The sequence below is a fragment of the Gossypium arboreum genome, chromosome 13, assembly GCF_025698485.1.
Source record: "Gossypium arboreum isolate Shixiya-1 chromosome 13, ASM2569848v2, whole genome shotgun sequence".
Lineage (NCBI taxonomy): Eukaryota > Viridiplantae > Streptophyta > Magnoliopsida > Malvales > Malvaceae > Gossypium > Gossypium arboreum.
This window is the reverse complement of record NC_069082.1, coordinates 29,551,578-29,561,143: the sequence shown is the minus strand read 5'-3', so window position 1 is coordinate 29,561,143 and position 9,566 is coordinate 29,551,578.

The window sequence follows — 9,566 nt, the reverse complement described above, 5'->3', positions numbered from 1 at the left end:
AAAAATAATATTTTAAAAGATTTCGTAAAATATTCATAATTGAATTAGAATATTAGCAAGAAACGTTGTTATTTTAGAATTTACGGGTTTTACTAATTGAAACTAGAGTACTTACCAAATTTTGATAAGAATTCGGAGGTTAGCAATGATAATTTCGACCATTGGTGGAAAACGATTTACGCTCCCGATTGATTTAGATTTGAGAAAGCAAGAAACTAATCTCAACAATGGGGAGCAAATATTGTGTAAGAAAAAAAATGATGAAAAGAAATATGAAAGAAATAGGGGAAAGGGGCAAAGAAAATATGTTTTAGTCTAGAAAGAAAATTATAGTTCTTTTGTGATTAGGAGAAGAGATTACATACATAGGGTTTATTGAATTTGAGGGGCTATTTGGGTAATGAACCCATTCAACCAAAAATAAAAAGAAATGGTAGAGAGAATGGCATGTTTCGAACTTGGGTAATAAGGGGAAATAAACATTTAGGCTATTGCCCATTCTTGTTATATTTTTACCAAAACTAATATATATTCTAGTTTGATTTTGTTCCTTGGTTGCTGAAAAAAAATTTGGAAAGAAAATGAGAATAGTATGGCTTGAACCTTGAATTTCTTAAGAGTGTACTAAGCTTTTAACAACCTAGACTATGACTTATTTATTAGTTAATTATTACTTCTAACCTGAGAATAATTAATTGGTGCTCAACAAGATCATCTATCAGTCTCACTTATCTAGATTTTCCCTCAGGGGTGTCATTCCTAAGTTTTGATGTTTATTAAATTTAGTCTAGTTTTATGATTTAATACCTAAAACCTAAAATCAACTACCCAACATTTCCATCAACCAACCACCTAGGGTTTAGCTACCTATTATCAAATTAAAGTTAACAAACATGAAATAATCAATCATGGAACCCATTAACATAAACTTGAGCAAAAAGATGGAAGCTTTGGTTTTTAACTAATTAATAAACTTAAATAAAAGGCAACTAACACAAAGATAAAGAAACAAGAATAACAAAGATGAGATCTTTAATAGATCAAAAGAAAGAAAACTAAAATAACATTAACCCAAAGATAAAATTGGCATTACAAATAAAGTAAAGGTCCTAAACATGAAAATAAGACTTAGCTACAGTTATAACTAAGTTAACTAACTACTATTAATACTAGGAAAAACAAAAAAAAAATTTGTGTAGAAAGAGTAAACCTTACACTATGGAGAAGAAAACTGCACTATTTCTAAGCTAAAAGATGAAAGAAAACCTAAATTAAAAATCTTTTTAACCTTAAAACTACAGCCTCCCTTTTCTTTAACCAATTTTTGGCTTTTTAAAGATGATTATGACCCCAAAATGTTGCCTAAAATTCTCCTCTCCGTCTTTTATTTGATTGGTGCTTCGGCTGGACAAAGACTTCCCCTAATGTCATTTTCCCCATACGATAGGGATATCACAATACCAAGAGGAAGGTATTGTGATATCCTCATCGTCTACTCAAGGGGTGTCCTTAGGGGTGGATATCGCAATACCATTGTAAATGGCTTATTTTCTTTTTCATTTTGGGTCCGACGGAGGTGTTGCAATATCCAAGCTCTGATGTTGTAATACCTTTGCTTGTGGAATGGTTTTCACTCAAATTTGGGCCACCAACATTCTCCTACTACACTCAATCACTCATTAGGGTCTAAATGGCACCTTTGGCCAAATTGGGTCCCAAAATAGCACAAAATAAGCACAGAATGCATAAAGAGCTTATTAAAGCTAAATAACGAAAATTAAACAAAAACTATGAAAAACATTAAAATTGCTCGAGAACAAGCTTATTAAGTATAATGATGATCCTAGTTTAATGTATCAAAATACGGCAACTCAATTGTAAACCAACAATATTTAAAATTCATTTATTTCAATATGAATCTTAGATGGAAATCGTCTCAAAAATAATAATGAATAATTAAAATACTAATATTTTGCATGGAAATTCAAACTTTTGTTGAAAAATATGAAATTCATTGATACTTAAAAATAATTTTTTAGTATAGTAAAATAGTTTTAATCCCATATATTTGAGTGCTTAAAAATGAATAATTTTAACTAATAAAAGTATATCATGTGTGAAAATAAAAGTAAAAATAAAAAAAATATCAAAATTAAAATTAAGGGCTTTAAAGGGTAAAAATAATAAATTATGGGCTTATTTAACTATAAAATAAGTATAAGGGTTTGTTTAAATGTAACATAGTAGTTTGAGGTTTTTGATATATTAGTCAATTATACAAGAATTATTATAGGTGGTATCCTTCCAATAAAAAGGATCTCATAGTAATTTTTTATAACTTTAATATTTTGATAACTTCAATATTTTTTGTACTTTTTTATTTTAAAAGATTTTTAAGGTTTTCTTTTTCAAATAATGATGTCATAGTGATGTCATTATATGATATATGGTAAGATATGATTGGCTCGATATCCCAGCTAGTTTTTTTAATATCCAAATGATTGAATGAGGGAATTTTTGATAAAGTTAAGGACTAAATTGGGAATGTTTGATAACGTTAGGGATAGAAGTGGGCTAAAAAAACTTTAAAGACCAAAGTGAGAAAAGTGGTATACTTGAGGGACTAAAATGTGTATTAAGCGTTTTAGCTTTGACCAAATGGGGAAAATTACAGTTATGGCCCTCCAAAGAAATAATTATTCAATTTAAACTATTTTGCCATAATTTATTAGCTTTCATACCCTCAAATTTTTTTAATTTTAATTTGGCCCTTAATGAAAAATTATTGGATTCGACCCAACTAAAGAGCATGCAATATAATATATTAATTTTACTTATGACATCTAATAAGTCAACTATTCGTAATAACATAATAATGTTCTTTAAAATTTTATATCTACACTCATAAGTGAAATTACAATTATAAATAATACATTTAAAAAGTTCATAATCAAAATCAGATATTATAATATATGATGAAATAAAAACTAGAATATATGAATAGCTAGAGAAAATTAAAAAGCTTAGATAGAGATATAAATTGGGATACTATTCCCCTAGTAAAAGAAAAAAAAGAAAAGAAAAGTCACCTAACCAATGGACCTAAATTAATTATAATATTTAGTACTTCATAATTGGTGATATCTTTGATTATGACATTATTCTTATGATAAAAAAAGAAGAAGAAGTATTGATCAATAATTTAATGTTGTAGTCCAAGAGATGCTTGAAACTTTTTTTTTTTTTATAAAAGGAAAATACAAATATGAGATAAATTAATAGATCGTATCATGCCCCAAATTCCAAATAATAATTGAGGTTTAGCATAATATAGGCAGCATTATAATCTTGTAATTACCTAATCATAGTATAAAATAATGTAAACATTCACACTTAAAAGATGAAGTTTTATAATTACTGCACTTGGTTTTATGGTTTAAAATTAATCTTTATTCAAATTAGAGTAGATAAATGTCCTCATCCGTTTTACGATTTACGATTTAGGACTAATTTTGTTTGGGCTGAATGGTATTAAGGTAAAGTTCTCTCAACAATAATAATTTTAAGATTCAAACTTGATTCAAATGCTTAAAGAGGTCCATTTCCCCTCCTTCTAACCACTTGTTGGTACAAATGACACATATTTATATTAACATATATTTAAATAATTCATCTTATGCATGGGTATCAAATGTTATTATATTTATATAAACAAGAGGGATCTCTTTACACCAGTGTAAAATCACTTTAATTTTACACAATTTCATAATTTTTTATATTATTAATATTTTAAATGATTATGTGTTTATATAAACGAGAGGGACCCACTTACACCATCGTAACTAAAGTGGTTTTACACATTTTGTAATTTTATATGATTAATATTTTAACAATCCAACCGCCCAATTTGTCATACATGTAAATTTTTAATCGATTCGATATCTCTAACATATTGATCTAAACTATTATCTATATTAATATATATATATATATATATATATATATATATTTAACGATGGAATTTTTTTTACATAAAACAAATAGTTAAAATTTTTAATTTATGCCAAACTTAACATTTACGATCTATATGAAAGGAGCATAAAATTTGATGGCTGGATTATTAAAATATTAATACAACACTTTAAAATTTTAGTAGATTCTAATTTATAATTTTAATAATTTCATAATTATATTTTACGATTTAAAATTGTGAAAAACATCTTAAATGAAAATAATGAAAGAATAAAGAAGGCTTGCAAGCTGGTGGTAAGAGCTACAAAAACTTCGGCCCAAGTCCATTCACCACCCTTTCACCTCTTGTACTATTTTTAAGTAAAATTTAAAGGCTGTAATATACTTTTTTAGTTTTGTACTATTCATATATATATATATATATTTGTAATTTAGTATTTATATTTTTAGAAATTGTACCATTAAATATTTTTTGTTAAATTTGTTGGTTTGACATTTTGAAATAAAAAAATTACCCACTTGATATCTATGTAACAAAATGACATTATAATAGGCTAAAAATTAATAGAGAATTTTAATAATGTTAATAATTCTAAAAAAGCACATTTACATTCTAATCGAAATAAAGATAAGAATTGAGGTACCAAAATTGAAGTATATATATTAAATATAAAATTGGAGTGAAATATAAGGATATAATGAGAGGAATTAGAATTAAGATAGGAATGGAAAAGAAATGGACAAATGGCATGTAAGGCCTTCCTTAGTATAGATTTGAAGGTTTTATTTTACATTTGTTCCTGCTTTTTAATATATTTTAATTCTTTTTACCTAAATGTTCCTTCTAGAATTATTTCTCAGACTTCCACATCCGTAAGCTGGTTTTTTTTTTTTTTTTTTAATTCCCTAAGATTTTGTACCATTCGGTGTACGAAGGACCTCGACAATAATTATTTTAATTTTAAATTTCTTCTATTTGCTTTTTATTGCTTAAGTTTCGATTGCGCTTAACAAATTTATTCAATACATTACTATATTAAACCTTGAAAAAGTGACTAATAAATTCACTTTTTTTTTTTACCGGCACGTTTATATTCACAATACATTTTATAGACAACAAATTCAAAAAATTTTGATTTACACATTAGTTGTAAAAATATAGTTAAGTATAGAGATTGAGAGTATAATTAAATCAATAACAGTACAATACATTAATTGTTGAAAAATAATTAGTTCTCTAAGATCATGTCAAAACCAACTCTATTGTGGTTAGTGAGAATTTTTGGAACATAACACCATCTTGATATTGTTGTCATTTATATCTTTCACACCCTGTTTTCACTAAGTCCTAAATTTAAAGGAGAGTTGAGATTTAATTCAAAAAAATGGTAAGTTGACGAGCTCTACTGTAAAACTTGGGAAAGTTTTGTGGCTAATTAGTGAATAGTTGAGTTCAAATCCTAATTTGGTTAAGTTAGAATCGACTAATTCCTTAGTGGGAGACAGAATGGTTAGAGACAAACAGTTGCTTTGGACCATGGAAACCGTACATATGGGAATATATTTGGGTAAGGAGGGATATTCCTGCAAAAGGAGTTCTTCTCAATTCTGTTGACAATTTTCTTCCCATCTGCATCATATTCTTTGGTTGCTCTAAAGATGAAGAAGTTAAAGAGTGCTGTATGAGGTAGTCTTTCGGGTTGACACCTCGAAAAGGGGTTTAATGATTCATAAGAATAAAAAATCCATGTTTCGTCATGGCATAATTCAATGGCGAACAAGTACATTCTATGTCGAAACGGATTCCGCTAGGATAGTGAACAGGGAAGCTTGACAGGGCATAAAAGGAGAAGTCACTGTATGACTTGTGTGGCGAGTAATCTGACACGATGATCTTGGCGCATCCAAAAATATGGGCAAGTAGGTTATTAAGAGGAATTGTTGTAAGCATCCTAAATACGAGATATGTGAAAGGAAGGGGTATATCCTATAGAGATATTTGTCAATAAGAGTCCTCTAGGCTTGGTGTAGAACCATCATTTACTAAGTGTTTACGAAATGATTCATCAAATCTGAAATTCTAAGTGGTCATTGATAAAAAGGTTCGCTAGAAAAAGTGGGAAGTCTGCCCAAGACCACTTAGAATGGAATGTCCACCAAAACTCCCTGATTGGCAAAGTCTTCCAGAGATTCACAAAGAAAGAGAATGTCTATCAGGACTATATAGCGCGGGAAAGTCCACTTGGGACTATTGAATGTGGAATTTCGCTAGAAAGAATCTAGGAAAGAAGTAGTCTGTTGGGAACAATTTGATAATGGGAGTTTCCTGGTGAATGGTCTGAAATGGGAAAGGCCCTATGGGGTTGTCTTATAAGTACAAGTTCACAAAGGGAGGGGTGTTTAATCATCAGCCAAATCTACAAGGTCACAAATAAGGATATTTTTAAATGGATTTTCCTTAAATGGAGGGTTCTATGCAACATGCTAAACTTAAGAAAGTAATCATCTGGGTAACACAGTAAGCCCATATTAGGTCAGTATGGAATGAAAGGGTTAAGGTAAAAGTCCGTAGTAGTGGCAAGATATCTGCTAATTCGCCAATAGTAGTCACCGATTTGTTATAGGCACGTATGTGGACATCTTCACTAAATCAAACCAGGAAATGTGATATGGGAATCTGAAATGAAACAGGATAGTGTCAAGTTCTAGAAGAATTTGTTATTTGGAAGAGCACACTCATGATGAATTAGTGGATATGTCTGCCAACTGTTGGTAGAGAATGAAAGGCAGCGACTGCACTAGAAAAATTGGCAGAACTTCTTAAGATACTCAAGGAGTTCTAAATTTTGTGCTTTTATTTTATTCCTAAAAATACATAAAGCCTTTTTTAGTTGGGTTGTACAGGTTCTCACTAAGTTTATTGAACTTATGATTGTACTGCCTTGTATGCAGGATCTAAAAGTGTTGGAGTCGTTATGTGAAGGGACCTATAATCTGCCGTAATTTAATATGACAAATTAGTCTTTCTCGATATACTTAAGGAGCTTATTCTCAAGCAAAGTAATGCCTTGTTCGTAATGTTTAAATTTTAATTTAATAAATGTAATTGTCTTATTTTTACTTATTTTGAGACCTAATTTGGCCAATAGTGCCATTGGGTCCCTAACATATGATTGAATGATGTAGGGACGTGCTAGAGGCTGAAATCAAGTGAGAACAGCACCAAAGGAGAGGGTATTGCAATATCCAAACCTTGGAATCGCGATACCTCTAACAAACTTGGGATTGGTGACCACCCTTCAGTGGTACCGCGATATCCACTTTGGGTATCCCGATATCCACCCTTTAAGAAGTCCCCCAAGTTCGAAACTGGTCAAGGTATCACAATACCGATATCATAAGGGGACAAAATTAGACAAAAAGGGTAGTATTTGTCCACCTGAAGCACCAATCATTGAATGCTCATTCGAAGGTATTTTTTGCACAAGAAATAGGTTAGAATAGTTGCTATATCAGCCAAAATTTGGATAAGATTAGCTTAGTTTAGGCTTAGTTTTCTCTAGGGTTTCTTTTTTTAATTGTTGTAAGTTTTTTTTTTATTTTCATTTCCTTAGCTGTAGGTTTTACATTTCCCAACAACTTTTCTTCTTATTTTAGTTGTTCTTAGTGTTAGTTAAGTTAGTTATCACTATAGCTTAAGTTTATTTGCATTTTTAGTCCTTGTACCTTGGTTGTAAGATTTTTTTTCCAGATTTAGTTTAATGTATTTCAGTTTCTTTTACTTTACACTTGTTAAAGTTTGTTCCTTTTATATTTATTGCTTTAGATTTTCTTGTTGAATGCCTCTCTTTACATGCCTTTTAATTTTTCTTGCATAAAAATCTAATCTTTTATATATTTTTTTCTCAAGCTTTGTTTAATGGCTTCCTTGTTCTTCATTTTCATGGTTGTTAGTTTTATTTGCGGCATGAGTAGCTAAACCTTTAAGGGGGTTGGTTGATAGAGATATGGTGAGCTAATTTTTGGATGAAAGATCAAATCGTAATAAATTGGACTAACTTGAATGAACTTAAAAACTTAGGATTGATGACCCTAAGGGAACATTTAGGCAAGTGAGACTAAGAGGAGATCTTGTTGGGCACCAATTCATTAGTCCCAGGTTAATCGGTGAGATAGAGAGATAATTCAGATTAATTTCTCTAACTTGGTAAAATGGAGACTAGGAGGTAAAATGGAGCCATTTTGGGAGTTTAAGCGATTTGGATCCCTAATTTGAGGATTAGTGAATCACATCCATGTCAACCAACCACTGTTTGTTATTTAATTTTTAATTTTGTAACTTTGCATGTTTTACAATTTGGTCATTGTTAGCTAGATAGTAAAGTAGATTAATTTCTCTTGACTTTATGATTTGCCATAATATAACTTTTTTCTATTAGTTGGTTAGACTCTTTATTTTATACGCAAGTTATTTAGAAATTGTTCAATCCACGATTTTCTTGGGTTTGATCTTTGGAATACTCCAGTGTTCGATTGTAACACTACAAATATTACAACTGACCTGTCACATTTGCAGTAAAGTCACGATAGTTATATTTTTTTAATTCCCGAGTGTTGATTTCTACCCTCTCTTGTCATTCATGAAATCAAGTGAGAGAGAGGCGGTCAAGTTCTTGGCGCCCTTGCCCGGGAATCAACGTTTGATTGAACTATTTTTATTTCTATTGCATGTACTTAGAGTGATAACTGGTGAAAGATGAGGTTATAGTTACAACTTTGTTTTTATTTTTTTATTTTGTTTGCAATTTTTTTTTAATTTGTTTCATTCTCTTGTGCTTGTAGGAGGCGTTGTATGACTCAGATCGGTAATGGTGTCTTACCATTTGAGTCGGAACTGAAATGTATCATTACACATGTGAGAAGGGTGCAACATCTGTAGGATGCCCAACTTCTACAAAGAGACCATGCCATCAAAGATCCGCGAGTAAAGATCCAACCACCACCACACCCACCGATGGAGCAACGTACCTGCGCTACTATGCGATGCCCAATCTAGATGTAGTTCGAGGAAGCATTAATCACCCAACGATTAATACTAACATCTTCGAAATTAAACTGGAAAAAATCCAAATAATACAAGTAAACCTTCAATTTTGAGGGTCAATGAATGAGGTTCTAAATCACCATCTTACAAGATTTCTAACCATTTGCAATACCTGTAAATATAATGAGGTATCTGATGATGCTATTCATATTTGGTTATTCCCTTTCTCTCTTATTGAAAATGCATTTAAGTGGTTAGATTCACAACCGGTATATTTTATCAACATTTGGGATGAGCTAGTGAAAAAGTTTTTGGCAAAATATTTTCCCCTTAGCAAAATAATGAAACTTTGTATGTATATAACGAATTTTCAATAATTAAAAGGGAGTCGCTATACAAGGCTTGAGAGTACTTTAAACTCATGCTACATAAGTGCCTATATCTTGGATTGTAAGATTGGTTGCAACTTCAAGTTTTTTAGAATGGGTTGGATGATAAATTGCACTTTAGTCTTGATGGAGCGTCCGCAGGGGCATTCATGTCAAAGACT